The sequence below is a fragment of the Tachyglossus aculeatus genome, chromosome 1 (genome assembly GCF_015852505.1).
Source record: "Tachyglossus aculeatus isolate mTacAcu1 chromosome 1, mTacAcu1.pri, whole genome shotgun sequence".
Taxonomy (NCBI): Eukaryota; Metazoa; Chordata; class Mammalia; order Monotremata; family Tachyglossidae; genus Tachyglossus; species Tachyglossus aculeatus.
In genome coordinates, this window is record NC_052066.1 from 80,106,086 (window position 1) to 80,129,188 (window position 23,103).

At 41.5% G+C, this 23,103-nt stretch overlaps 1 protein-coding gene and 1 non-coding gene across 2 annotated transcripts in view; one reads left to right on the forward strand and one right to left on the reverse strand.

Moving 5' to 3' along the window:
* LOC119926909 (glypican-5-like) overlaps window positions 1–23,103 on the reverse strand; it is a 931,977-nt gene that overhangs the window by 160,884 nt on the left and 747,990 nt on the right. The window lies entirely within an intron of this gene.
* On the forward strand, window positions 1,973–2,110 carry LOC119938276. The gene has a single exon (XR_005454390.1). It is a non-coding gene; the product is annotated as a small nucleolar RNA SNORA7 (small nucleolar RNA).

A 23,103-nucleotide genomic window follows, 5' to 3' on the forward strand; every position in this document is an offset into this window, starting at 1 on the left:
AAAGTAAGTGACTAGCCAAAGGTCACACAGCAAGCAGATGGCAGAGCTGGGACAAGAACTCAGGTACTCTTATTTTCAGGCCCATGCTTTTTCCTCTATATCATGCTGTTATCCAGTATTTCAAAAGTAACAAAGAAATGCATGTAAACCAATTACAAATGTAAACTAGATCAGTCAGATGCCTCACAATGATGATTTAATTGACGAATACCCAAATAATGAATCAGCCTGCACCATGGAAACCCTTAAGAGTGGCCCTGGCAACAAGCACTAAAATGGTATCACAGGATTCTGGCATCCAGGAAGTGCACTGTCCAAAAATGTAATGATGGACAAGGAAGAAGAAAGCTGAATCAAGAAAAAGCATAAAAGTTTCTTTGGGAAACTCTCAGAATATGGTAGCAGCATGGTATTTGATTCTAGACCAAATTGAAGGTCTATAGAGCTGAGTGCTGCTCACCCTTCTCTGATTATCAGACCTGGACTTCCTAAAGATCAATCAATCGTATTTATTGAGCACTTACTGTGTGCAGAGCACTGTACTAAGCGCTTGGGAAGTACAAATTGGCAACATATAGAGACAGTCCTTACCCAACAGTGGGCTCACAGTCTAAAAGTCTAAAGATGCCACCTGGCTGCCCAGATCATTTTTCCAAAAAACATTTAGTCCATATCTCCCCACTCTTCAAGACCCTCCAGTGGTTGTCCATCCACCTCTGCATCAAATTCCTTACCATTGGTATTAAAGCACTCAATCAGCTTGTTCCCTCCTAGCTGACTTCTCTGATCTCCTATTACAGCCCAGCCTGCATATTTGCCTCCTCTAATGCCAGCTTGCTCACTGGGCCTCGATCTCATCTATCTCATGGCTGACCCCTTTCCCTCATCTTCCTTCTGGTGTGAAATTCTCTCCCTCTATGACAGACAAACACTCCCCCACCTTCAAAGCCTTGCTAAAATCACAGATTTTCTAAGAGACCGTTTCTGATTAAACCCTCTTTTCTCTGACTCCCTCTCCTTTCTGTTTCATCAATGCACTTGGATCCATACCCTTTGGGCTTTTAGTATTCACCCCACTGTCAGTCCCTGGTACTTTATATATACCTGCAGTTTATTAGTTAAGTTAATGTCTCTCTCCACCTCTAGACTGCAAGCTTGTTGTAGCCAAGGGAACATGTCTACCAACTGTGTTGTACTGTACTCTACCAAGCCCTTAATACAGTACAGTAATATAGAAGGAGTGTGGCTTAGTGGAAAGAGTGTGGGCTTGGGAGTCAGACGACATGTGTTCTAATCCTGCCTCCGCCACTTGTCTGCTGTGTGACCTTGGGTATGTCACTTAACTTCTCTGCACCTCAGTTACCTCATCTGTAAAATGGGGATTAAAAAAGTGTAAGCCCCATGTGGGACAACCTGATTACCCTGTATCTACCCCAGCGCTCAGAACAGTGCTCAGTATGCGCTTAACAAATACCATCATTATTATTATTATTGTTCAGCATACAATATGGGTGCAATAAATGCCACGGATTGATTGAGGTCATATTTGACTACCATAGCAGTTTCATCACTGTCACATATGGAGCACACTCGACATCAAGTGATCAGTCAATCAATCAATCATATTTATTGAGTGCTTACTGTGTGCAGAGCACTGTACTAAGTGCTTGGGAAATACAAGTTGGCAACATATGGAGACAGTCCCTACCCAACAGTGGGCTCACAGTCTAGAAGGGGGAGACAACACAATAACTGTGATAACACAGTAACACAAGCAGTAAGTGCTGGAATGAGTTTATCTCCTAGTACTGAAACTGTACTCATCTCAACATAGCTAAACATGCACACCCAAGATATGCACTGGTCTTTTCAGCTTCGTGTGTACTTCCAAAGGGGAATTTCACAGTCATTTCTATCTTCTTTGACTAGTAAGGCCATAATTTTATAATATATGCATATGTAATCACTTAAACACCTCTCAGGGTCTCACCTGGAGAGTTTCCAGTACTTTACCAGTCTTGGCTAAGAGAAGGAGAGTAAAACAGAAGCATACCCATTCCATTCCTAGCCTGGGCAGCGGCTAGCGAGTGGAAGGCAATCTGCTACAAGTCAAAACTTACCTGTGCTGGGAAGCAGCAGCATGGGAGTGAGTTGAGGGTGGAACCTCAGGTTTACTGTGCAGAAGGAGGCAATGGTAAACTACTTCTGTATTTTTACCAAGAGAACTGTATGGATACAGTGCCAGAACGATTGCAAATGGAGGTGGGGCACTCTGGGAGAGATCTGTCCATGATGTCGCTGTGGGTTGGACACAACTCGACAGCATAAAACAACAGAAATCATTTAAAATTTCATTCTTTCCTGAGGGTTTCAAACACAATGTAGTAATAACTAGTGATAATAGAGTGATTTAGACAAAGTAGAATCTGGCTCAATGAATGAGCCAGCTCTATTCTTGCCCATTCCTTCCTGGGATTTTTAGTGACACTGAGTAGATTCTTTTTAATGTTGGGAAAGGTCACAGACTGTGAAAAGGCTAGCTTGCAGATGGCTGTTTGCATAGAAGCAGCTCAGCATAGAGGCTAGAGCACAGGCCTGGGAGTGAGAAGGTCATGGATTCTAATTCATTAATTATATTTGTACATATTTATTCTATTTAATTTATTTTGTTAATATGTTTTGTTTTGTTGTCTGTCTCCCCCTTCTAGACTGTGAGCCTGCTGTTGGGTAGGGACTGTCTCTATATGTTGCCAACTTGTACTTCCCAAGCGCTTACAACAGTGCTCTGCACACAGTAAGCGCTCAATAAATATGATTAAATGAATGAATAATCCCAGCTCTGCCACTTGTCTGCTATGTGACCTTGGTACTTTAGTTCTTTGGGCCCTCAGTTCCCTCCTCTGTGAAATGGGGATTGAGACTGTGAGCCCCATGTGGGACAAGGATTTGCTTCTACCAACCCCAGTGCTTAGTACAATGCCTGGCACATAGTAAGCGCTTAATACCATAATCATTATAATAATAATTAATCATTATAATAATAATTAAATAGGCAATGAGGCCAAACAATTTGAGCTGTTCCCCTTCATTATCTCAGAGACGTGTTCCTTTTTGATATGTCTGGGTGGTACCAGTTACCTCAACAGTGCAAGCTTTGGAAGCTGAAGGAAACGTGAATTTACAAGTCTGAGCAAACACTGTAAAAGTCTATGCTCCATCTGGGGAAAATCCGGTGAATCAATCCCAGGAAACATAGTAGGGAAGCCAATTGCAACTTGAACTTCACTGCAACTCAGAGAACAGAGTAATCTTCAACAGTAGTCACTGATCAGACTCAGCGGTTCCAAACGCTTAGTACAGTGCTCTGCACACAGTAAATGCCCAATAAATACAATCGAAAGAATGAATAAATGAATAGGAGAATGAAAAATCACCAAAAATGACGAGCTCATCAGAGGACCAACTTTGGTTGCCCTAGGAATATCCATAATTTTGTCACATTCCCTCTCTACCAACCCAGAGGTCCCTCACTTTCCCTGCTTCACCTCCACAATCATGCCCCACCTCATCTCACCCTCCCTGCTTCCCACTAGCCACAGATCTGGCTGCCATTTACTGTGGACCAGGAGAAAGGAGGGGCAGAAAATCATTCCTTTTCTAGTAGGTGGCAGATGCGACTGCAGTCACCACCTGAAGTCCGCAAGCTGCCACATGTGCTCTCAGTCAATGGCAAAACTGGGGACTGGCAGGGGAAGAGGGGAGATTACTCAGCAGCAGCAGAGGGTGGGAAAGGCCACTCCTTCCCCAAGCCCCTGCTTGGGGAGGGCCAGGAAAATCTAATAATAATAACATGGCTTAGTGAAAAGAACATGGGCTTGGAAGTCAGAGGTTCCAGGTTCTAATTCCGGCTCTGCCACTTGTCAACTGTGTGACTTTGGGCAAGTCACTTCAGTTCTCTGTGCTTCAGTTACCTTATCTGTAAAACGGGAATTAAGACTATGAGCCCCACGTGGGGCAACCTGATTGTCTTGTATCTACCCCAGCATTTAGAACAGTGCTTGGCACATAGTAAGCACTTAACAAATAACAACCCCCCCTCCAAAGAAAAACCTGTGGAATTTGTTGAGTGATTACTATGTGCCAGGCACCGTACTAAGCACTGGGTGAACACAAACCAATTGGGATGGACACAGTCCCTGTCCGACATAGAGCTCACAGTCTTAATCCCCATTTTATAGATGAGGGAACTGAGGCGGAGAGAAGTTAAGTGACTTGCCCAAGGTCACACAACAGACAGGAGGTAGAGTTAGTATTTGGACCCAGGCTCATGCACTATCCACTAGGCAATACTGTTTCTCTAAAGGAATGGGGATTGAGGATAGCCAGGCTAGGAAGAACAGAGCAAATTTGATAAAACAGATATTTAATCTTCTTTGAATGCAAGTGATTTTCAAAGCAAATGGATTACCTACAATCCAGTCACATTTCAGACACTGACAAATTCTACAAATCAATCTATTCACAACTTAAAGTCAATCACTCAATAATGGGAACTGTAAATAAATCTTATTAGGGTGATGAGTAGAGAGCTAGAACCAGGAGCCTAGGTTTAGTTAAGTCTAGGTTATACCCATCAGTGTATTGTTGATGAGCTTATGCCAATTGATACGTTGACTGATTTTACTTTCAATGACTGGGTATAAGACCATTCATGATCTTTCGGTAGATTTCTCTAATACCTCTGGCTAATCATTTCTCAAGTTGGGGAAGTCTTGGAAAACAGAAAGGCAGCTGCACCCATGGAGGTCTTCTGACAGGAGAAAATCCCTCTGAATACACTGCAACCAAGACCAGGCTAACTTTCAATTTTACCTTCACCACCCACTGTCCAAAATCTGTAAAGAATCTGAGGGGTTTGGGAGAAGTTGCTAGTCTGAAAATCCTATAGTTTGTATGCCATTGGATCAGCCAAAGACGATCCTTCCAAAAACAAAGAGTATTTCTTTAACGAGATAATCAATTAACGTTATTTATTGAGTAGTTATCGTGCACAGAACAGTGTACTAAGCACTTGGGAGAGTACAGTGTAAAAGACTTGATAGGCACTTTTTCTGCCCACAAGGAGCTTACAGTCTAGAGGAAGTTGGTAGATAGAAGAATTAGTCGACATGCTTCCTGTCCTCAAAGATTTTACAATCAGTTAAAATTTGTCACCGCAGTTTACCAAACACACCACAACCAATGTGATAAATATTGCCAGGACACTGTGGTGGTGTGTTGGCTTTTACAACTCAGCCACTGCTGTAAGTAAACATCATTCTCCAGAAGAAAATGAAATCTATTGTGTTATTTGACTGGGATACAACAAGAAATATCCTTAATCTCTTTAAGTTCCTGGTCCTTTTTGCCATCGTTAAAATCCTGTATTTCCTGTTGCTGTGGAACAGGAAAATCATTAAAAATAAGATCAGCTATGCAGCCATTTTGGCAGGCCAAAATCATCTTTCTCATTTTGTCAGCAGGATTACGTAGGAATGGCACATGGCTAAATCGTATGGCTCCCAGAATGGAGACTGAGCTCTTTGTGCTTACTCTTGCTTAATCCTGTTGTTCTTGCAATATTCCCAGGGCTCTGAGCAGCCAGCATTCTCTCAGCAAAGGGCCTTCAGTGCCTTCCAGTAGTTCTTTTCCAGGGTAATTTATTACCCTTTTAATGTTTTCAACCTCCTATCCTTGCAAGGCCAGGCCTCTGCTTCTCTCACAAAATGTTGTTTTTGGATCCAGTAACAGCCCAAAGTCAGTTTCTAAGACCCAGTTCATACAATGGAATGAATCAGTCTGCTATTTGTCTGAAGGGAGAAAGAGATTGTTTCCCTTAAATTTAGAGTTTAACTGCAGAAGTCTTTCTTTTAAAGGGATCTCTCTCTCTTTTTGGTTTTTTTTTTTCAGGTTTTACAGGAGATTGGAGAACCCTGGATCTGATCCCAGAGAAAGTCTCCATTCATAGAGGCTGTGTCTGCTAGGGACAAGCATATTTTTTGAGGGGGAAAAATAATCCTGTTGGACTTGAATGTGCCAAGGGCAATCTTTATATTAATCACCAAAAGAACAGCATGCCATGCAGAAACAAACTAACAAAAAGACTAGTCTCACCTTCAACACGCCCCAAGACTCTGACATCAGCATATCTGCCTTTCAGACATTTCCACACCAGGCCCTGTCCTGTCCTGCCCATTTTGCGACCTGATTGCCTACCAGGAGATTTCCAGAGTTCAGGCAGGATGGGGTCAGGGTGAAAGAGGCAAAAGGGCTGCCACTGGGGTGGAGTTTCAGGCCAATCAGGAAGCGAGGCCTTTCCAAAAATTAGTCTCATTTTTCCACTCGGCCACTTAGTACAGTGCTTCACACATAGTAAGCACTTAATAAATGCCACTATAATTATTAGGATTATTGGGATCATGATTATCTAAAAAAAGGGTAATTAGTAAATTCCCCTACTACTACTTCTGATGTTTATTAAGGACAGAATCAATCAATCAATCAATCGCATTTATTGAGCGCTTACTGTGTGCAGAGCACTGTACTAAGCGCTTGGGAAGTACAAGTTGGCAACATATAGAGACGGTCCCTACCCAACAATGGGCTCACAGTCCTCACTCTTAACCATCCTACCCCACAACCGTTTGCTAAAAATATTATTATTATTAACATCTGTCTGTCCCTCCAGACTAGAAGCTTATTGTGGGCAGGGAATGTGCATGTTGCACTGTTATACTGTACTCTCCCAAACAGTAAAGTTCCCTGCACACAGTGAGCACTCAATAAATACAACTGGCTGACTCCTGCTGCATCAAATATTTTCTGGAACTATCTTCCCCTTCATTCATTCAATCATATTTATTGAGTGCTCACTGTGTGCAGAGCACTGCACCAAGTGCTTGGGAAGCACAAGTCGGCAACAAATAGAGACAGTCCTTACCCAACAACGGGCTCACGGTCTAGAAGGGGGAGAAAGAACAAAATATGTAGACGTGTCAAAATCATCAGAACAAATAGAATTATAGCTATATTCACATCATTAACAAAATAAATACAATAGTGAATATGTACAAGTAAAATAGAGTAACAAATCTGTACAAATACAGAAGTATGCAGAGCACTCTACTAAGTGTTTGGGAAAGTTCAATACAATAGAGTTGAAGACGTGATCCCTGCCCACGAGGACCTTAGTCTAGAGGAAGAGACAGAGCTCGATGTGGGTAGGGAATGTGTCTGTTTATTGTTTTATTATACTCTCCCAAGTGCTAGTACAGTACTCTGCACACAGTTAGCGCTCAATAAATACAACTGAAGGAATGGAGCCGAGTGTAGAGAGGTGCACATGAATGCCACCAGGGTGGTAGGGGTTTACCTAGGTGCTTAGGTTGGAGGAAGACTCAAGTGTTCAAGTGATGCAATGTTAAGGGAAGAAATGGGGCAAGTCAGGGAGGTCTTACTGGAGGTGTGATATTTCCTCAGCCCCTACCTCCTTCTGGTGGGCAGCTGCCCCTTCCCCATGCCCAATTCGGGGGTCCTTCGAAGGGCAGTGGCAGCGTGGCCCAATAGAAGGAGCATGGGCTTGGGAGTCAGAGGTCATGGGTTCTCATTCCAGCTCTGTCACCTGTCAGCTGCATGACTTTGGGCAAGTCACTTAACTTCTCTGTGCCTCAGTTACCTCATCTGTCAAATGGGGATTAAGACTGTGAGCCCCATGTGGGACAACCTGATTACCTTATATCCCCCCGAGTGCTTAGAACAGTGCTTGGCACACAGGAAGTGCTTACCAAATACCATCATCATCATCATTATTATTATTATTGTTATTATGAATCAGGGAAATGGTAGAGTATACAAATATTTACCAAAGTACTATGGGGCTGACGTGGGTATCAAGGTGCTTGACAAACCGAGTACTGCTAATGCCAATAAGACACAGGTAGATTTTATGAACTTGTTCCAATCTGCTTTCTGTGAAAAGTCTCACAAAGATATAATAATTATGGTACTTGTTAAGTGTTTACTACATGCCAGGCACTGTACTAAGCTCAGAAATAGATAATCATCAACCAGGTTGGGCACAGTCCCTGCCCAACACCAGGCTCACAGTTCGGGCATAAATCTTTTCTCTCCCTCTAGACCCTCTAGACTTTAAGCTTGTTGTGGGCATGGAATGTGTCTGTTTATTCTTATATTGTACTCTCTCAAGTGCTTAGCACAGTGCTCTGAACACAGTACATGCTCAATAAATATGACTAACTGAATCCCCATTTTACAGATGAGGTAACTTAGGCACAGATGACTGAAATGACCCGCCAAGGTCACAAGGCAGACAAGTGGTTGAGCCAAGATTATTCATTCAGTCATTCAATTGCATTTACTGAGCATTTAATATGTACAAAGCACTGTACTAAGCACTTGGGAGAGTACAGTGAAACAATGAACAGACACATTCCCCGCCATGATGAGTTAGGACACAATTCCTCTGATTCCCAAGCCCATGCTCTATCCACTAGGCAATACTGCTTCTCTAGAAATTATGTAGTCAGCTTTCTATATTGATCAATTTCCCCACTGAAACTTGGCCCTCCCCAGATGACACTGTCTTCCTGCTGCTTTCTCTAGAGGGGGATTCATCTTCCACTCCGCCAGACTCACTGAAAAGGAGAGGAGTAGGCTTTCTTCTAACTCCTCAGTGCCACTATCGCAGCATCCCACCTCCCCATATTTCTCTTTCCTTTTCTCTGAAGGCCATATCATCCACTTCTACCACCCATTCCAATTACTTGTCACCATCTTCTAAGACTCATAGGACCACACCCCCAAATTTCTGAATCAACTGGATCCTTTTCTCACATTCCTTTCCCCTCTGTCCTTACATTGATCCTCAGACTTCAGTATCTACTTGGACATTCCAAACAACCTTCCCATTGCCTGCTTCCTCTCATTCCCCAATTCCTTCAATCTCCTGCTACATACCAGCTCACGCATTCACCAACTGGGGCACACGCTCGAGCTCATCATCTCTAGTCACCGTACAATCTCTGACCTCACAAACTCTGAAATTCCACTCTCTGATGACAACCTCCTCACTTGACTTTTCTCCACACACCCACTTTCCCTAATATTGTCAATAATGCCAATCTACTCACCGTACCTCGATCTCATCTATCTATCGCCACCGACTGCTCCACCACAACTTGCCTCTGGCATGGAAGGCCCCCCCTTTTCATATCCAACAGGTAATTACTCTCCCCACCTTCAAAGCCAAAATAAAGAAATTGAATTAAAGCAGCATGGCTTAGTGGAAAGAGCACGGTCTTGGGAGTCAGAGGATAAGGATTCTAATCCCAGCTCTGCCACTTGTCTGCTATGTGACCTTGGGTAAATCACTTCACTTCTCTGTGCCTCAGTTACCTCAACTGTAATATGGAGATTAAGTCTGCAAGCCTTACATGGGACAACCTGATTACCTTATATCTACCCCAGCACTTATAATAGTGCTTGGCACATAGTAAGCACTTAACAAACACCATCATTATTATTATTAAAGGCACATCTCTTTCAAGTAATCTTCCCCGACTACACCCTCACTTCCTTTTCTCCCACTCCCTTCTGCAACACCCTTTTCGCTCCCTTTCACCCTGCCCTCAGCCCCACAGCACTGATGGACATATCTGTAATTTATTTATTTATATTGTCTATTTCCCCTTCTATACCATAAGCTCTTTCTGGGCAAGTAGTAGTCGGTTAGAATGGTATAGTCTACTCTTCCAAACACTTAATACAGTACACGGCATAGAGTAAGCACTCAGTACATAAAACTGATGTATGATTGAACCACATTAACCAAATCATTTGTATCGTATTAATAATAATGACATTTATTAAGCACTTACTATGTGCAAAGCACTGTTCTAAGTGCTGGGGAAGTTACAAGGTGATCAGGTTGTCCCATGTGGGGCTCACAGTCTTAATCCCCATTTTATAGTTGAGGTAACTGAGTCACAGAGAAGTTAAGTGACTTGCCCAAAGTCATACAGCTGGCAAATGGAAGAACGGGATTTGAACCCATGACCTATGACTCCAAAGCTATGCTATTCCCACTGAGCCATGCTGCAGGTGCTTAGTATAGTGCAATGCGCATAGTAATTGCTCAAAAAATAACATTGATTGACTCATTTATTCTGATACTGCATAAATTGGACCTTGGTGTTGACATCTGTTAAATAGGAATACTGATTCCCACCCATTATGTACTTCATGGGAATATTATGCATAGGAACATCCAATTGATGCTTCAAGAGAGGTAATCTGGCCAATTTACTGGGCTTCCAGACAGTGTGAGGATGAAACTCAGTGCAGGCATTCATCAGGACAATAGAATTATCATCTCTGTTGTTGTGATGTTGTGAAATTTCAAATATCAGGAGGCTTATGCTGAGAGTTTTGCCCTATCCATAGTGAGAAGAGACTTCTCTCTAGATAATACACTACCTGTCTCAGCATGGCCACTCATCTGGTTTTATACCAGACATTCTGGTTTTCAGGTGGTTTGTCTCCTGCTTCTGTTATAGCAACAGACATCTTTATATGCAGTATTTTTATACTCCCTCTATATAGGTTCTGCAAACTTATGCAAAAATCTTACATCTGTTGCTTGCACCATAATTGATGTGAGAAGCTATCTATTTATCAGTTATGAAACATAAAACCTTATGAATTTGGCCAGGAAGAGACAGAAGCACACTATTGTTCCTACTAGGTAAGGACACACTGTTTTTCATTTTTGATCTTTTTAATAGTTTGCATTATTTAAATTATACAGTTATTATTACAATGGCATTTCTAAAGCACTTACCATGTGTCAGGCAGTGCTGACTGGGGTGTGTAGCATTAGTTAGCGTATTTATATATATATTAATGTCAGTCTCCCCCTCCACAGAGTAAGTTCATTGTGGGCAGGGAATGTGCCTACCAACTGTTACACTGTGCTCTCCCAAAGACTTAGCACAGTGCTCCGAACACAGTAAGTGCTCAGCAAATATGATTGATTGAATTACTGCCACAACTGCCAATGCTAAAATGAACCCCTTGAGCTTTGGAGAGCTGTCAAGGTGCAAAATGGAAAGACTCAGCCAACTAGGGCTCATAAAGGGATTGCTTTTTGAGTCCTGCTATGGCTTAGTGGAAAGAGCATGAGCTTAGGAGTCAGAGGATGTGGGTTCTAATCCCGGTTCCACCACTTGCCTGCTGTGTGACCTTGGACAAACCACTTAACTTCTCTGTCAATTATTTCATCTGTAAAATGGGGATTAACACTATGCACCCCACATGGGACAACCTGATGACCTTGTACATACCCCAGCACTTTGAATAGTGCTTGGTGCTAAGTAAGCACTTAACAAATGCTATTATTGTGATGATGATTTTTCCATTCCACCTAAACGTTTAGTAGGTGACACCTTAGGTCATTATCACATCATTACCTCATAAAATAGCTTTCCTAAACTGTCAACGGAAACCTATAACTGTGCATCTATCAGTCCCATATTCCCTGTAGTTGGCTAATTCATCTGCAACATATCCCCAGGGGGTTGAGGATTCTTTTTTTTCTGAATGTGTGCTCTTCCAGAAGTATGGACGATTGTCCCAGGATTTTAGGAAATCTAGTCCAGTCCAGTAGCTCTTGGGACATTCTGGACCTGTGGACAGTGTCTCAAAATCCAGGGTTGGGAATCAGTTTCCTGGAAATCCTCGAGGTGGAGAGGATCTTGAATCAATCTGAACTCCTTTTCCTTCTCCATCCCGCTATTCAATCAGGGTCTCTCCTGACAGGAGTAGACACCCCCATGTTCTCTCCTAACCCCAAACTCAGGGAATCCTGGGCTCAGAACAATTCCTGAGCTCAGTGGAGCCCAAAATGAATCAGATTTTTCTGGAGTGTTTAAGGGCCTTAGTAACTCAACTATTTTAAAGATTAGTCCTAGGGAAAGGAAGTGGTATTTGAGCTCTATCACTATTTTTGTTTACAGCTACGTTCATGAACCTAAGGAATGCACTGACGAATTTTCTGGATACAAAAGTTAATATTTGAATCAGTAAGAGTATCAATGAGCCTAAAGTGGTATTTCTTTTAAAGTCTGACTTTAGGTATTACATATATCATTCCACTCTCCTGTCCCCATTCTAAAAATGTACAAAATACAATCTATTCATTATTCACCTCTCCTTGTTATTCTGTGGATCAATTCTCAAGTCCCTAGTTCTTTTACTTAACTGTGTGGGTATTTAGCTATATAAGGAAGGGTCTGTTTAATTATGAATCCATACTAGGTAGATTACATTCACGACTGAATCTGCATTGGCAAAGGGCCCATTATCTATAATAAACAAAGGAAGAAGTAGACTTGTCAAAATTAGTAGAGCAGTGCTGACACAATCTACTGTGCTGGGAGGGATTAATGTTGTGTAACATGCATAACAAGATAAAATATGTTCATCATTTCGAACATTAACATCAGAAATTAAAGTTCAGACTTTTAATCGAGATTTATTTCTAATTTAAATTTCATCTAAATTCTGAAATTGAAGTCTGCAATATTTCTATTTAAATTATAGCCATCAGTTAAATTGTTCATTTTCAGCATGACAGTAAAAGTAGTAGACTGCAGAACTCATTCTTTTATACTTGAAATAACATTAGGGATTCTGATTTAACATATGGGAATATTTGAAGTGGCTGCCATCTTCCATGCATTTGCCTTTTAAAACACCTCAAGAAATATTGGAAAAACATGGTAGAGAATAAAATTGCTTTCTCTTGGCCCCCTCTGAAAATAAGAACATACACTGGGTATTAAGAAAAGCCAACATTAATGAGAAACTTAAAATAGGCATGGGAAGAAAAATAAAGCAAATGGCTGAACAAGTCAGTTACATTCTCAAGTAAAGTGGGTATGAGATTTACTTGCTAATTTTGAGCTTCTTGTGAGTGAGGATCATATCTATTTACCTCTACTGTACTCTCCTAAGAACTTATTATGATGCTCTGCTCATGGAAAATACTCAATAAACATAATTGTTGCTAACTTGTACTTCCCAAGTGTTTTAGTACACTGCTCTGCACACAGCAAGTGCTCAATAAATATGATTGATTGATTGAATGAATGAATGAATAATTAAGGAACTTTGGGGAAGACAATGCCACCGAACAAAAAGGGAGGAGACCAGGACCTATTTGGAAAATTCCCAGTTCTTTTCAAGTCATTATCTTCCTCCCACACTTGCTCAGTCTGTTAATCAGGGCACTAAACTGAGTGATCAGGCAGGGGCCACCAGAAAAATAATAAGTGCCCGTGAGCCTCTTCTGGCTTGCATTATTCCCCGGCAGACTCTTTGTCCCTGTCCCTTTGACAGCTCCATGAAAGCGCAATGCTGGGCTGTGTCTCAGAAATGTGTGGACCTAGTAGAAGGCTGCAGTGTTGCAGGTAGGTTTTCAGACCAATTCCCAAAGCAAGCTGGCCCACACTCCTGCTGCTTCCATTCAATCCTTCATTCAATCATATTTAATCAGCGCTTACTGTGTGCAGAGCACTGTACTAGGCACTAGGGAAGTACAAGTTGGCAACATATAGAGATGGTCCCTACCCAACAACGGGCTCACAGTCTAGAAGGGGGAGACAGACAACAAAACAAAACGTGTGGACAGATGTCAGGTCATCAGAATAAATAAAAATAAAGCTAGGTGCACATTATTAACAAAATAAATAGAACAGTAAATATCTAAAATAAATAGAGTAATAAATCTGTACAAACATATATACAGGTGCTGTGGGGACCAACAGTGTGGGGTCTCCGGTAAAAGAATAGATCAATCCATGATATTTACTGAACATCTATTGTGTGCAGAGCACTGTACTGAGCACTTGGGAGAGTAATCAGTATAGCATAGTGGATAGAGCATTGGCCAAGGAGTCAGGTCATGGGTTCTAATCCCGGCTCTGCCACTTGTCTGCTGTGCGGCCTAGGGCAAGTCACTTCACTTCTTTGTTCCTCAGTTACCTCATCTGTAATAATAATAATGATTATGGTATTTGTTAAGTGCTTGCTTATGTGCCAAACACTGTTCTAAGCTCTGTAGTAGATACAAGGTAATCAGGTTGTCCCACGTGGGGCTCACAGCCTTAATCCCCATTTTACAGATGAGGTAACTAAGACACAGAGAAGTTAAGTGACTCGCCTAAGGTCACATGGTAGACAAGTGGCGGAGCCGAGGGTAGAATCTGCATCCTCTGATTCCCAAGCCTGGGCTCTTTCCACTGAGCCACACTGCTGCTCTGTCAAATTTGACTCATATCAAGACCCACCCATTTGCTTCTAGCCAAGCCAGAGCTTAGAACAGAGCCTGGTACTTGTTAAACATTCCTATGTTCCAGGCACTGTTCTAAGTGCTGGGGTAAATAGAGGTTTCCCAGGTTGGACACAGTCCCTGTCCCACACAGGGCTCACAGTCTTAATCCCCATTTTAAAGATAAGGTAACTGAAGCACAGAGAAGTGAAGTGACTTCCCCAAGGTCATAATAATAATAATAATGTTTGTATTTGTTAAGCACTTACTTTGTGCCAAGCACTGTTCTAAGAGCTGGGGTAGTTACAGGGTAATCAGGTTGTCCCACGTGGGGCTCACCGTCTTAATCTCCATTTTACAGATGAGATAACTGAGGCACAGAGGAGTTATGTGACTTACCCAAGGTCACACAGCTGACAAGAGGCAGAGCCGGGATTAGAACCCACCACCTCTGACTCCCAAGCCCATGCTCTTCCCACTAAGCCACACTGCTTCTCTTAGCAGCGTGATCTTCTCTAGGGCATGCAGAAGATGTGGTGGAGATGGGATTAGAACCCAGGTCCTCTGACTCACAGATCCATCCTCTTACCACTAGGCCATGCTTCTTCTCAGTTTGAGTCCATTTTGACCTTCAGTCCTGCTGGTAAATTATTTCTGTGGTCATAATGTGACAGATAAAAAATGTAAACCTAGAAACTTAACTGAAAACCGTGCATGAAACATATGAACAATGAAATCAAAATTAAGCTCCTTAGATGTTTAGGAACTCTGGGGAAATATAAGCTTATCACAATACATATGCATATACATGTCTTTGGGGGCAAAACAGTGACCCAGATTGTTTTGAAAACTAGTAGTTAATGACTGTTTTCGTTCCTTGTAAAGTGTTGCAAAGAAGTGAAGAGAAGAAAAGAGATGAAGGAATATTTATTTCCTTTGAACATACACAAGTAATTATTTTGGGTAGGATTTTCTAGTCTGCGAAAAGGAAAAGGCTCAACTGAATCCTTTAGTAGCCAGAAAAATCAATTGAACACTGACAGTCTTTAATGGTTAGTGTTTCTTAATCAGTAACACACAAACGGAGAAGCTCACTCCCTCCAAGAGGCCTTCCCAGACTGAGCCCCCCTTTTCCTCTGCTCCTCCTCCCCATTGCCCCGACTCCCTTCCTCTGCTTTATCCCCCTCCCCGCCTCATACCACTCGTGTATATATGCACATATTTATTATTCTATTTTATTAATGATGTGTATATATCTGTAATTCTATTTATTTTTATTGATGTTATAGATGCCTGTCTACTTGTTTTTTTTTTTGTTGTCTGCCTTGCCCCTTCTAGACCGTGAACCTGTTGTTGGGTAGGGATTGCCTCTATTTGTCTCAAGAAGGAGCGTGGCTCAGTGGGAAGAACATGGGCTTGGAAGTCAGAGGTCATGAGTTCGAATTCTGGTTCTGCCACATCAGCTGTGTGACTTTGGGCAAGTCACTTAACTTCTCTGGGCCTCAGCTATTGCATCTATAAAAAGGGGATGAAGACTGTGAGCCCCACGTGGGACAACCTGTTAACCTTGTATCTACCCCAGCGTGTAGAATAGTTGTTGCCAAATTGTACTTTCCAACTGCTTAGTGCAGTGCTCTGCACACAGTAAGTGCTCAAAAAATACAGTTGAATGACTGAATGAATGAAATACTAACACAAAATTGCCCATCTTGGAGCATAGAATAAAACCTAATGAAAACACTTTCTCATCTAATTCGTTCTATTCTTGGAGAATGGATAACACCAATCACCCGCAAGCAGGGACAGAGCATATTGTTTGCGATAGCTTACGAATCTGAATAAACAAAGAGCAGGAGAGTAAGGCAATATTAGTCTGATCTGGAAAGAGTTAATTTGCACACATATGTTCAACCTTTCCTTCCTCTCTGAATTGAACTGCTCATTTGTATGGCTTTGTGATACATTTGACTTTTGCAGTTTGCCTCTTTCTGTTAAAAATAAAACCATTTCTGAATCGTCCTCCATTCCAGCAGTGATTAAGAAGTCAGTTTCAGACGGACCCAAGAGGCACTAAAAAGCACCTACTTTCCAGCCCAAAAGTGAGGACCAGAGGTTTGACAGGCAGATTCCTCAAACCACCCAGTTCTTTAAGCAAGGAAGGTTTTACTGATTGGACGTCACTGTGCTAACGAATATACACAACTTATACTCAGTTAATAATACCTATAAACTCTCCAACCTTCAACAACCTATTTCTCTCCCTCTCTACATCTATGTATCATCTATTGCCACCAAAATTTCGTGTCATAGCTACAAGCGTAACACATCATGATCTTGATTTTAAAGATAAGGAAATACCAGGATTAAAACCCTCACTTCCTCTATCATACCACTTTACCACATTTTAATAGCACTGGCTATGGAAACATTGACACCCTGTTAGAATGTCCAACTGACTTCAATCTAGACAGATGGAGGTTATCCGGTGATCCAATAAGGGCTCCAGACAAGACTATATTTGCAACAGCAATTAGAGCGGCAGTCGCCTGTGAAAGGAAAATTGCCAATGGGTTACAGTTTTGATATTCTCCTAAAGGAAATCAAGTGATCAAGATGGACAAAAACATGTTCCATCACTCACTGAAGAAAGCTTTTTGTCTTCCAACAGAACCTCCATGTTTATAAAGCAATTTACACTCCCCACCAAGCTTAATTGATAGGTTTGTTTTCTGCTATTCTTCTTTAGCTACAGTGGGCAGAAATAGATGAGATTTAGGAGTCTTCCAATCTCTGATCACTTTAACAATTTCAGGGGTTCTTTTAAAAATGCTCAGCTATATTGGAGTCAAGCTTGTCATAGACACGATCAAGGAAGTAATTGCAATCTACTGAAAAGCAGAATTTCTGCTAAGCAGAATGGGAAATGAGTAGGGTAACTACAAATCCATAATTTCATTAACCACTAAGGGAATAGTGGTAGGAGTACTAGTATTTATTAAGTACTTACTGTGTGCCGAGCACTGTACTAAGTGCTGGGAGAGAATACACAGGTGGGACTTGGTCCCTTGAGGTTAACATTCAGTAACTTTTCTAGTTCAAGCTGAGGAGTTACAGGTTTCTGGTAAGTGTAATGTCTCCTAATGTTCCAGGAAGCTGATCATATTTCTTGTTATTTCCCCTCTGCGTAGGAGCCTTTAGAGATTGTTGCTGAATGTATTCCTCGCAGATGTCCAGATTTGTGGGTTGAGAAATGGATCCCCACCTATTGAAGTTTACTAACTAATGGAGGAGAGAGGCAAACATAGATTATAGTTAGATCTGCTAGAATGAATGTGTTTGCATTACTTGATTTGAATTAAACACTATTGAGGAAATGGGAAATGTTCCCCCCCACCACACACGCACACTGTGTGTCACTGTCTGGATGCAACATGATCCACAAGTCTGCACAAATAGATGTGGTGTTGGAACAGTCCCTAACAGTCCCTTGAGGCACTGTTCTTAGTGCTATGGTAGATACAGGATAATCAGGATGATCACAGCCCCTGTCCCACACAGGGCTATCGGAATAAATTGGAGGGAGGAAGATTTAATCCCCATTATACAGAAGAGGCAACTGAGACACAGACATATTAAGTGATTTGCCCGAGGTCTCACAGCAGACAAGTGTCAGAGCTGGGATTAGAACCCAGATCCTCTAACTCACAGGCCCGTGCTCTTTCCATTAAGTCAATGTTTCTCTCCGTGGGTTTCACAGTTTAAGAGATTATGAGTGCCCGTTTCAAATCCAAGACTTTACTTTGCAAACCTTGAAGGCCTAGTTATCTTGAAATCGAACTCGGTAAACTTTTTGACTGATCCATCAGTTCCAACATATCACAGCCGACACTGAATCCTCTGACCTTTGAATTAGCATCAGTCGTTCAATCAATGGTATTTATTGAGTGCTTAGCATGGACAGAAGCAGCGTGGCTCAATGGAAAGAGCAGGGGCTTGGGAGTCAGAGGTCATGGGTTCTAATCCCGGCTCTGCCACTTGTCAGCTGTGTGACTTTGGGCAAGTCACTTCACTTCTCTGTGCCTCAGTGACCTCATCTGTAAAATGGGGATTAATACTGTGAGCCCCACGTGGGACAACCTGATTACCTTGTATCCTCCCCAATGCTTAGAACGGTGCTTTGCACATAGTAAGCGCTTAACAATTGCCATCATTTTCATTAGTAGTATTACTACTTCTAATAATAATTATGGTATTCTTTAAGAACGTACTATGTGCCAAGCACTATTCTAAGTGCTGAATAGATACAAGTAATCAGGTAAGACGCAGTCCCTGTCCCTCATTTTGGCTCATGGTCTTAATGCCCATTTTGTTGATGAGGTAACTGAGGCACAGAGGAGCAAAGTGACTCACCCAAGGCCACATGGCAGGCAGTGGAGCCAGGATTAGAACCCATGACCTTCTGAATTCCAGGCCCCTGCTCTACTCACTACACCATGCTGCTTCTCCAGCACTTGCTCTAAAATCTTGGATGAATTTCAACCTTGAGTGATCTTTCTTGGTCAAGGAGCCTAAACTTCCTAGTTACCTCAGTATTATACCAATAATTCTCCTGGGCAAATTCAAGTCCAAGTGTTCTGCTCTTCGCCCAAAACACCCTTCCCATTCAGCCTCACTTGAAATGATCGAGAGCAGGTAGAATATTTACAATCTTCTTCTGGGATATTCTGAGTATATTAATTGATTTCAGTCTCTGTTGCATCTCTGTTTTATCTCCAACACACTTAGATACTTTGACATCAGGATACCTCAAAAGCATCTATAATAAGACCCTGTGTAAATCCTCTAATTTATGTTCATATGAACCATGAACAAAGATTAAGGAAATTCAACTCATCTGTAAAAAACTGAGGGGCACCAAAGAGAAAATTAAATATTACCAGAGTAAAAGGAGTTTAGGCTAAATACTGGCCACTCCCCAAGGTTCTACCAATACCAGTACAGCAATATTTATTGAACACCTTCTCTGTGTAAAACAAGGTACTAAACCTTAGCAAAGAATGACCTAAAGGACTAATAAGACTTAGTCTCTGGTTCTCAGGGGGCTGACAATCTACTCTCCTTAATGGTTTGTGAATGTGATTCTCTCTGTGCCTCTGATACTTCCCTGAGAGCCATTAGACACTCCAGAAAGCCCTTTAACTACATCAGTGTGTTGCAGCATTACTCTAAATAGTACCTTAATGGCTGTAAGTGTGCCTGCCTATCAGAGACTATTAAGGAACTGGGAAAATGGGATACCATAAATCTTGCTGACAGTGCTGCACAGTCTAAGATGCAGAAAACCTTAGAAATAGCATATCATCAGGAATCCACTGTGTTGACACTCACTGTGGAACTATTCATGTATTGCTTCCTTTTGATATTTTATGGGGAAGAGACTTATTTTCTTCATGGTGTTTTATAGTATGGCACATATAATTTTATAGAACTGGAATAGATTCTAGCTGGGAATAAAATACACCAGGAAAATGAAAGGTTTCCAATTCCCTCTAAAAATCGCCTGCTCTTTCTGCTGAACAGTTTAAAGGCAGCTTGGGATAGGCAAACTTGACTCACATGAACCTTAAAACTCCATTTACTATAGTGTTCTTCCTCCAAAAGAGTGGCTGCTTTCACTTTTGCTGTAAGTTGTTATTAGTGTAATTTGGACAGTGGAGTCAGAGGGGTTGAATTTTCAAAGTAGTAGTGTGGGTGTTGATGGTCCTTTTCCCAGGCAATGTGTGCAAACTGGATAATGCATGTTATATTTTTCTTTGTTGTCCCCTGAAAGGTAAAAAACTATTAATCTTTAATTACTAGCCAATCAGAGTGTTCTAAAAAGAATAATGAACCATTTTATGTTGCTTTGTTCTTATGTAGTTTTAAAAACCATGAAATTGCTCCCTGAGGGCAATTTCACTGGAGAACTACTTCAAAGATGAAGCAATCTTACTCTATAAGACCCATTTATTACAATATAATCACAGGTGCACTTTTTATGACTGTCTACAATAAAGTGAATTGCAGACCAACTAGAATTCTTAAAAGAAGAGTTGCTGATTCATAGGAGACTTCTAGGCAAATCACTGCAAATTGGAGACTTGTAAAAGGAAACATGTTAGTAACATTATTCTGTAGTAGTAGGATTGGCATTTAGTGCCCCTCTACTCATTGTATTTCACTAAACTAAGCATTTGGGGAGTACATTAGAAGTACAGAGAAGCAGCATGGCTCAGTGGAAAGAGCACGGGCTTGGGAGTCAGAGGTCATGGGTTCTAATCCTAGCTCCACCACTTGTCAGCTGTGTGACTTTGGACAAGTCACTTAACTTCTCTGAGCCTCAGTTACCTCATCTGTAAAATGGAGATTAAGACTACGAGGCCCACATGGGACAACCTGATCACCTTGTAACCCTCCCAGCACTTTGGACATAGTAAACACTTAACAAATGCCAACATCATTATTATTATTATTACAAGGCATTGTCCCTATCTACAGTGAGCTCAAACTCTAGAGGGGAGACTCCATTGCATAAGTACAATAAATGTCTGAAGACTCACTAGGAATCAGGGCAAAAATAAGTAGTTGCGGAAAGCTTGCTGGAGGCAATGGGATTGTAGGAGGGCTTTTAGGTGGGGACAATTGAGTTCTTCTGAACTTGTTGGGGAAATTCCAGGCCCTGGGAAGCAAAGGGTCATAGGTGGACCAGAGGTGAGGGATGAGTCCGAAGTTGGGCTTGGGAAGAGTGTGTGTGTACAGAGAAGTAGAGGGTAAGGAGAACATATAGGTAAGGTGGAGGGAACTGGTGGAAAGTCTTGCAGCCAATGGCAAGGAGTCTCTGCTTGACAAGGAGGGAGATGCACAACTCCTGGAAGGATTTGGGAAGAGGGCTTATGTGTGCTGAGTAACATTAGAGGAAGATGATCTGGGCTATTATCATTTTAATGGGAAAAAATACCTTCATCACAATACTGAATGGTATCATTTAAGCAAATATAGGGACCCTTAATATTTTCTATACAATGTATACAAATGCATTAAGTTGGGAATCCATCTTAGGTTGTGGCAATGTGCTTAATAATGATCTGAATATGGTTTTAATTGATCTTTTTTTGTGTGTTAGACCTATGGAAAAAGATTACTTTGTAACAATGACTTGTTGGAAAGCAAACTATGTCGAGACAGGGCAGCCATGTTGAAGAGAGCACAGAAAATGGGGTTGGCCTACGGAGCTGCAATTTGTCCTCCCAGGCTCAGGCTGCTGTCCCATTCTCTTGCTGCCAGGCTCAGCTTACTTGTTCTTGTGGCAAAAGTTGTGTGGGTGTGGAGAATTGGTGTGCCTTTCCTTTCCCTTGTCACCAACTACTTCCTCTCTTACAGTGGTGACCAGCGGACTCCTCTTCCCTGTCCCCAACCAGGCCGCGATGACTTTTCTCTCCACCACTGGATACTGGGGGGGTGCTTTTACTTCTGCAATCCATCCCCTCATCCCCATCCATGCTCAAAATGCAAAGGTTGTGGCCTACAGGGTCCTAGCACTCAGGTAAGGGAATTTTCAATATGGTCTGTGGCATCCACAAAGACATCTCAAGAGTGCCTAAATAAATTTTGTCATTTTTTTTTCTTCTGGCTATAAGCAATCGTCAATCAATCAGTAATATGTGCTGACTACCTGCTATTTGCAAAGTACTGTACTAAGTGCTTGGGAGAGGACAATAGAATCAACAAACCTAATTCCTGCCCTAAGTGTTCTCATAATCAAGATGGGCAAGACAGTCACTAAAATAAATTACAGAAAGGAGGAATTATAGAGGAATAAAACTTTGCATATAAGTGGTATGGGAGATGTGATACCCCATGTGCTTTAGTGCCACAGAAATGGCAATTAAGAGAGGAAAGAGGTTAATTTAACTAGGGAAGGACACCTGGAGGAGATGTGATTTCAGAAGGACTTTGAAAATGGGAATAGTTGTGGTCTGATAGATGTGAAGAGGGTGACAGCTTTTGGCAGGAGAAAGAGGTCGGCAGTGGGACAGGCAAGAAAGTGGTACAGTGTGTCCTTTGACTTGAGAGGAGAGAAGCATGAGATTAAGGATGTAGTATGAGAAGGAGGAGGACAAGTAGAAGGGAAACTCTTTGAGTCCTTAAATCTGTTAAGCAAGCAAACCTATGACTCCATCCGTTTTTCCTAAGATACCAACCTCAATAATGACTTCTTCATACTGTAGGGAGAAGAAGGGAAAACTGCTCTGTTGGAACAGAAGACAAAAAAATATATATTCTTTAAGTCTGGGCTCAGTTTCTGCTTAAAAAAAGTCTGACCTTTGACAGAACTCATCAGAATGAACAACTATATTCCCTTGTAAAATTTTACTGTAAAGAAATTTGTTGCCAGACCTTTCACTGTTTTAAATTATTTTGGCTACTAATCTTAGCACAATCTTGTTTGTGCTATTATATTTAAAGGTTGATAAATTGCCTCCATTTTATAAAATAAACCCTTACCTAAAAGGTTATATTATAGCAACTAAGTAGGTCTAGACTTAAAATACTTTTGTTTATTCTTAAAATAATATGGAAATAAACCAAATGATTAACGCTGAGGTTTTGTTCTGGAAATTGTTTGGGCCATTATATTTGTACAACTCAACTTTGAACTGTGCCCTTAGAGATAGCTG